Source organism: Nanorana parkeri, unplaced genomic scaffold, assembly GCF_000935625.1.
Source record: "Nanorana parkeri isolate BGI_ZX_2015 unplaced genomic scaffold, ASM93562v1 scaffold695, whole genome shotgun sequence".
NCBI classification, from domain to species: domain Eukaryota; kingdom Metazoa; phylum Chordata; class Amphibia; order Anura; family Dicroglossidae; genus Nanorana; species Nanorana parkeri.
Window position 1 is genome coordinate 663,148 of NW_017306963.1, and position 8,981 is coordinate 672,128.

An 8,981-nucleotide genomic window follows, 5' to 3' on the forward strand; every position below is an offset into this window, starting at 1 on the left:
CAGCGCTGGATCGGAGAGACGCCGTACCGCTGGAGGGACACATGAAAACATGGGGAAAGAAGAGGAAGACCAGAATAAGAGACATCATTTAAGGTAAGTGCTAACATTTACATGGGGGGGAGGGAAAAATGTGTTTGCCTTTAATATCACTTTAACTTTATTGTTATCACATAGGGGGCTAAGAAGCCGCCTACAGTCGCCTACATTTTGACAGTTTCTCGCTTATGTGCGCAAAGTCTAACAGGCCGTCTTTAGACGCCCTGTTGCATTCAAGAAGCTCCTGGCCGGCCATTTAATTACAACGGCCGTCCGGGAAGCAGTTAAACACCATAGAAATATGAACAGATCCTTAAAGTAGTTGGATAGAGGAAGATGGATTAGAGCCCCTGTAAAGTTCTTATTATTGTCTGTGTGCCGGTTAGGGAGATTTGTCCACTGTAGTTATCCTGGTGACCGTTATCACTGAAAGTGAAAGAAAATCCCCAATTTTGAGTTGTCACCAGAACAGGAATAGATATTCTGGTGACCCTGCTGACCACCAGTGATTTCTGTCACTTTGAAGGGATTTTCTCTCACTTCCTGTTGTGGCTATAGTACAAGGAAGTGAAGAGAAATCTCCCCAAAGGGAAGCAGGTGGCAAAAAAAGCTGAAATGGGTTAAAACTAGGGATGCACCGGAATTTTGGCCGCCGAAACATATCTGTCGGCCAGAATTGCAGTGCATGCCCGCTCAGCCTCCTGTGACAGATCAGGAGAGCGGTGTGGGGGCAGAGTCAGCTGTAACAGGAGGGTGGGCCGGTGGTGCGGGGGAGGACTCAGCTGTCACAGGAGACCGAGCTCAGCCTCCTGAGACAGCGAGTCAGGATGGAGAGCGGGTACAAGCAGAGATCAGTGATCGCTGAGTGTTTGTAAATAATTGAGGACATACTATGTTTACTGTATCCTCAATTATGAATGAATGGGAAGTGATCTACATCACTTCCTGTTCACTCATGATTGTGGGCATGGTAAACATACTATCTCCACAAGTTATGAATAAACAGGAACACTCAGTATAGAGGCTTCCTGTTCACTCAGTGCTGGGGCTGCAGAAAAAGAGATTGAGGACTCTGAGTCCTCAATCTCTTTTTCTATTTTAAAAGAGAAATATCAGGAGTCTAAACAGACCCCTGGTATTTCCCCGAAGCCCCCAGCAGTAAAGTTAAAAAAAATAAAAATATTTAATAATAAATAAAAATAAAATATTTAAAAAAGTTTATTAAAAAAATAAAATATTTAAAAAAATTGAAAAGTTAGAAAAAAAAATAATTTTCGGTTTCGGCTTGACATTTTATTTTATTTTCAGTTTTGTTTCAGTTTTAAAAATCTAATTTTGGTGCACCTCTAATTAAAACCCTCCCTTACTCTATCCCCTATCTACTTTAGGACAGCCATACACTGCTTGAAGTTTGGCCGATTCCTGCTGAATCAGCCAAAATTTGAGTTGTGGGTGGCCCTAATGGTGCCACCCAGTTTGACAAACTTCAATTTACAAAATCCAAGGAGCCAGTTGGAAAAACGTCGTCTGAACAGTCACTACAGCCAATCAAATGTAGTCACGTTTGGGTATTCCACAGCTGTTGGAATACCCACACGTTGACTGCAAATAGCCATTGTGGAAGATTTACGTGATTTCTCCTGTGGGGCTGAACAAGAGAACTCTGTGCATGGCTAGCTTAAAGCAATCATTCACTCTGAAAAATCATTTTTCCTCATTGGACTGCCCCCCTTCTTCAAAAGCAAAATAGCAAGTCTCCCTCTCCTGGCCACATCTGTCTTTCACCTGGGAGACGGCCCCATTGACATCTATAGGGCTGTAATGTGCAGGTGTGGCCAGCAGAGGGAGCACTGCAATGCATGATGTATACAATGGAAGAGCCATGCCTTGTCTGATCTTGGTAAGTACATGTCTGTGGAGGGGGATATTGTTTAAGTCCCAGGATGGGGGGCAAAAAAGATAAGTGAACTTATCTTAATGCACTTGTTTAGGTCAGGGATTAGATCAGGGGTAGGGGGGCAAAACGTGCACTACTAAGTTATCTGCTAGGTTGCCAGTACAGGCCTGCTCTTATATTTTGCTTGTAAGGTGACAGTGAGGTGACAGTGTGCTTCATTGCTTGTGAAACAAACATAAAATCTATGAAGAATATATTGCTGTTCTTGAGCTAATACATTCTCAGTGCCACTATGCTAGAAATGTATTGAGACTTATGGCTTACTAGCCCCACTCTAAAAGACATATACTACAACACGGGTGGGCAAACACTGGCTTTCCAGCTGTTGTGGAACTACAAATCCCATGAGGCTTTGCAAGATTCTCACAGCCACAGGCATGACTCCCAGACAGATGCATCATGGGATTTTGTAGGTTTCACCAAAGCTACTACAGTGTATGTATGCATATCACCCATCACACTGGAAGGGGTATAGTACTACCGTCAGGAAGGAAATATGCAGGTGGCCATTGCTTGCAATGCTCTGAAAATTCTAGGCACTTGGCTGACTCTAGATCAGGGGTAGCAAACCTCAGGCCCTCCAGCTGTGGTGGAACTACAAATCCCATGAGGCATTGCAAGATTCTCACAGCCACAGACATGACTCCCGAAGAGAGATGCATCATGGGATTTGTAGTTTCACCACAGCTGGAGGGCCAGAGGTTTGCTACCCCTGCTCTAGATTCACCATTTCTGAGTCATGGACCCACACAAACGTACAAACATAAATGTTAGAAAAGTATTGCAGTTCCTTGTTCTGGGTAGGTGTCTTTAACCACTTCAAGACCAGGTGTTTAGACCCCCTTCCTGGCCAGGCCATTTTTCAGTGTTCAGCGCTGCGATACTTTGACTGACGTTTAAGTGACATTAAACCCAAGGCATTAGTATGATAGGTGGGCAACTGGCATATCAGAAGCAGATGACAGAATCTAAAGCCTGCATATTTGTCTTGGGTACAAGTGTACTATAAATATTAAATACATTATTCCATGCAAGTCTTTTTACACAGGGGTGGTAGATTATCATCCAGTTTATGTGTACAAAACCATTACAAGAAGAATTTGTCCTGGGTAAGTGCAGTGTCATTTAAAGCAAACCTTGCAGTAACTATTTCATGATGACAGTAAAACAAATCTCAATGCCTGAACCTAGTTTTGCAAAATTGGCATGTGTTAGTAAGTCTGTACATGCCTTGCCACTGCGTAGGGGTCGCCCTGTGAATCTCTGTGAACAGTAGAGGCAAAAAGGAACGTATATTCTTTTCAAGTCGAAAGTAATGTAATATAATTGAATACCACCTTATGTACATGTATGTAGCTGAGGAGAATAGGAAATAAGTATTAAGGCAAAAACAAACATTCTTAGCATATTTTCTTTTCAGGTCGAATGTCATTATTATTATTATTATCATCATACAGGATTTCTATGGCGCCAACAGTTTGCGCAGCGCTTTACAATATAAGGAAGACATTACAATCACAATACAAATTCAAGACAATTTGGTAAGGAGGGTCCTGCCCCTGAGGGCTTACAATCTAAAAGGCAGATATAATGGAATACTGCATTATGGCCACTAGATAGCACTGAGGAACACATTTAAGTAAATACTTATTTCCTATGCTCCACAGCTCCATCTAGTGATAATTATGCAGTATTACATGTACATAAATAGATACTAATATATGTGGCAGCATGGCATAGGGACTAGTCCGTGCTGCCACATACGCATATTACGCCGGCGTTAAGGGGGTTAAAATACAAGGTTCTGCTATTTAGTATCCCTCTACCCCCAATGTAAAAAGGCTAAAGGAAACCTAAAAAATAGGGGGGAAAAAGTAAGTTATTAAGCTCAGCCCACAGCTTTCACTCTCCTCCTGTAGGCACCATTAATATTACACTGCCTCCTCCAAGCTATGGGAGCCTCAGCTTTCCATATTTTTGGTAAAAAATTCTTACCCATATTTTTGGTAAAATATAAAAGACGGGGTCACGTCGGGTAAATAGACATCAAACATGTCAAGCCAAATTGCGCACGCCCGCAAAATCGCAAAAAACGACCACACTGAAAATTGACCATAGACGACGCTTAAAACGCTTTTATTACTCATCAGTTTAGCGTTATCAGTAATTAATGGCCCTAAAATAAAAAAAAGTAACATGTGCGGCACAATCATCGTTATTGCACGTAGGCGCACCCGACGCATATCTGCGTGTGTATGTGGGGGGGCGGGGGACTTAAAAATAAATTGTGTTTTTTATTTTATGCTTTATTTTTTGTATGCTTTAATTTTTGTATTACTTTTTTTTTACACAACTTTATTGCTATCACACTGGGGGGCTAAGGAGCCCCCTATGCAGGGCCGGCCTTAGGGGTGTGCGAGCAGTGCGGCCGCACAGGGCGCCATGGCAACAAGGGCGCCGTGCGGCCGAAACAGCTCGTCCTGGGGGCGGCTTCTCTCCACCTCACCGCTGGCCTATCTCCAAGACCCCTAATGTCACCTAGGGACCCCCAGAGAAGCTGATGAAGCAGAAATCTGCTTCATCAGCTTCTGTAGCTGGAGTGACACTGAATGCAGGAAGTGATGTAATATACATCATTTCCTGCATTCGGGGACTGAAATGAGATCAAAGGGAGATCGTGTACCGTTCTCCCATAGATCTCCTGTCACGGAGCAGCCGTGCTGGTCCCGGCCGCATCGGGCACAGCGGATCTCGGGACCGGCACGGCAGTGACAGCTGCTTCTATACAAGCGGTCGGGTGTCTCTAGAGATGCCCGATCGCTTGAATGTAAAGCTCCCGGCCGGCCGTGTAATTACAACGGCCGGCCGGGAAGCTACTCGTCAGGCTCCACCGTCCTCTCGTCTGTGAGTGGATTTTTCAAGCCCTGTATATATATAATGTATTGTGAAAACTCAGTATGAGTTGGCATATGAACACAAATAGAGGGTAAAGCCAACCATAAACAGCGACAGGCTGAATGAGAGATATCATATGAATCCCTCTTCCATGCCTAACAGTGTGAATGAAGGAATCTCCTCCTGCTGCCTATTGCATTCAGACAGCTCTGGATGATGACTTTCTGAATACCCTAACAGTGACCACATTTGATAGGATGCAGTCACTGTTCAGTCGACAGTTTTTCACCTGGCTCCTGCAATTTGGAAACAAAGTTTGTCAAGTTGGGTAGTGCAGAAAGGGCCACCTACAGCTCAAAATCTGGGTTGTGTATGGGCAGCATAAGTCTTTAAATGGGGGCATTTGTTCTGATGAAAGCTGTCTATGAGGGTTCCCCCTCACTTTTGAAAGATTTCTTCTCACTTCCTGTTGTATCTAGAGAACAGGAACTGAAAGGAAATCTTCCCAATGGGTCATGGATGTCAACAAAATTGACTGGGGTTTTATCCAATTACTGCAATAAGAAGGCTCATATTACGCTACACATGGTTTGAATGATCAAATAACTATCAGTGAGGCTGTCCTTTTTTTACCCCCAGATTGTAACATACAGGCCTGATCTCCTGTCCTGGCGCGGAACTCGCTGGCTCCGCCCCCTCAGCTGTTTTAAGCCACGATTGCACAGTGGGCCGGTGTCCGTGCAAGGAGGAAGACACCGACTTACTGTGCTGACATCCTCGTCTGGATTGCCTAAATCCCCACACTACTTCTCAGGACTCTATCCTGCAACCCACTTGGGACAGCTGATGCCTACCACAGCATACTGCCAAAGCAGCCTCTAACCTGCAGGTAAACATTACCTCAATTCATGGTGTCCTATGGCCAGCTGGTGAACTTCCATTAATCATTGCTGGTTGTATCAATCATTACTATTACCTGCTCATAGACTTTACCTGGATTACAAACACTGCATGTTACCTGCTTATCAATTTGTTGCTATGTGACTTTACCTGGATTACAAACACTGCATGTTACCTGCTTATCAATTTGTTGCTATGTGACTTTACCTGGATTACAAACACTGCATGTTACCTGCTTATCAATTTGTTGCTATGTGACTTTACCTGGATTACAAACACTGCATGTTACCTGCTTATCAATTTGTTGCTATGTGACTTTACCTGGATTACAAACACTGCATGTTACCTGCTTATCAATTTGTTGCTATGTGACTTTACCTGGATACAAACCCTGCATGTTCCCTGCTTATCAGCTTGTTGCTAAGTGACTTTAACTGCATGTTAACTGATGTTATCAGATTGTTGCTAAATTACTTTACTTGGATTAAAACACTGCTTTTGATTGCCACAACTTAGTCCTGTTACTACTTATTGCATGGTGCATTACTGTCTGTAGCTGAGATCCTACCGGCCACGGCCAGTACCTTACACAGATATTGACAAGATAGACCCCCCTGGTGTCAATTTAGAGAAATGAAGACTGAAGACAGGGATTTCGTAATCTTCTGCCTGATGATGTTTGAAGCCCATATAATATAATGTATGTATGTAGTTACGGAAATAGATAGCATTCTGCTCGTAAACAGTTAACTGGCCTTGTGCAGCCTGGAGTACAGAGACTTGTGGGAGTTGCAATGCAGAGCCTGAGACAAGCTGTGCTGTATGAGACTGTGGAGACTACGATTTCCAGAGTGCTATGCTGGAGAGAGGCGGAGTGACTTGATCTGAAGTTTCTTGGCGCGATAAGTCTGGGGGGAGGCAGTGAGAAAAACGGATCTGTGTTAGTGTCTGCCGCTGGATGGAGGTGTGTTCAGCAGTGTGCTCTCTTTAGAACAGACTCAGAGACGGAGTCTCACCCTTGCTACATCAGCACCTTTCGTCCGCTCGTTCCAGCCAGACGCAGTGTTATACAGTACTATGAAGATATTGCGGCATGAACGGGTAGCTGCATGCTGTCATTGAGCAACCCGCGGAGGCCTAGGAATCCTGACTGGTTGGAGGGGGATCTACAGAGCGATATTCAGCATCTTCCTGTATCCATAGTTGGTCTCCAGAGTGCAACTGCTGTTACCAGGATCAAAGGAGGTCGGGACAGGAAGGGAATGCCTGACTCTTGCTGACGAATACTGCAATCGTGAGACTGACCCAAGAGTTGGTGAGTGGCCTCTGGCCATTTGTTTTCATTTCTACAGTTCGCTTCAGCAACTCATCATGGGCCCCAACGATGGCTTACCTAGACTATTGCTACTGGCCAGTAGTATAGAACGTTGGGAAATCTTTGGGACTGACCTATTAGCAATTGGATGTTAAAGCCAGAGCTAACCATATAGACAGCTCGGTATTGAATAGTTCGTATCCCCAAGAGACAACCCCCTGTTTTGTAACCATTATTTTTTGTCCTTTGGTCAATTTTCTCTCTCTCCAGTTGAGATCCTACTACCACCCTCTTAATACCACCCTCTTAACTTAACTATCACAAGGACATTACCGTCTCTAAGGAATTACTGCTATTTATTGAGTATTCACCTTGAACTGTTTTAAACATGGCATATACTTTGGGTAATGAGATCGATGAGGAGAAGTCAAGAATGAAATCTGGAATAAATTTAAACACAAAAAACTAATTTAAAACATCTAAATAGAAAATGGGATGTGATGTCACTGGAGTCCTATGTGCAAGCGGGCATAATTCCTAGAGGATTAAGAGATAAAACTACCAGCAGAACACCTCCACAATGAAAGATTCCTGTTAAAATGGAAAAAACAGTGTACAGAACATGGGCTAATAGTTATAAAATTAATTATAGAGGAAGAATCCCTGCAGATGAAAGATCTCGAATAAGAAATAGAAAAAAGCTCCAAAGATCTGGAACCCTATAAAGAGCATGATTGTTTTAAAAAACATAACAACCTTTTAATAAAAAGTGGAAAAAACACAAAGAAATGTAAGAATGACAAAACTAAGTTCCAAAGGGATCTGGAAGTTTGGGAGAGGGGTGATGCATTCAACATCACACAAACCAGAGCAAGGAGCCAAACCAGAAGGAAACCTTTCAGAAGCAGATCCAAACACAATGATGATTGGTCTACAAGTGAAAGCGAGGGATACATCCTGAAGAAATCAGTGAATTTTTTAGAGAACAAGGAGGACGGACATCATCCAAAATACAAACCCTCAAAGAACAGACGACCCAGGAACAGAAAGCATAAAAGCAAGAAACACTCCTATGACACACAAGAGCATAATACAAACAAGAAGTCATCGCAACTAACACCATGCCAAATGCAGGGGGATGAACAAACGAAAAATATAATCAACCTCACGGACTTTGAGCTAAATGAACATCATATCAGTCTGTTAAAAAGAGGATTATCATTCTCCCCCACAGACGGCATGGATGAGTTCACCATTTTCAAAGACTTAAATCTTTTCCTATGGAAAGTATATTTTAGATACGTGCACGAGAATAAGGATAGTTTGAAAGGAATGGGAAATAATAAAAACAAAAATAACAAAGAATACCGACTTAGAAGCTCTTCTAGAAGAGAACCTAGAATATCAAGAAACTGAGGGACCTTCAAAAAGAACTACCATCTTTAACAAAAAATTTAAAACGATGCCCCCACTTAATAACAAATATATAAGTCTATTTAAGGAATTAGTCCAAAGTGACCTTAAAGAAATAGATTGGTCAATAAAAGGACCGCAAAATCAAGTAAAGAAAGAAAAGCTCTAAAGGAATTAAAAGAGATACCGAACATGATGATAAAGAACAGCGATAAGGGAGGCAATGTAATACTCCTCCCTGAAAAAATTTACTTAATGGAGGTGAAACGCAAATTAAATGACATACAAACGTACATTAGATTGGAGGAGTCCCCCCTTCAGACAACAAACCATAGATTTTAATTTCAAGATTGATATGGCACTAGAAGTAGCACTGGTATCTCAGAAAAAGTCACGGTTCCTCAAGATAGAAGAATTTAACATCCCTACTTTCTATATTATCCCCAAGGTACATAAAAACAGTAG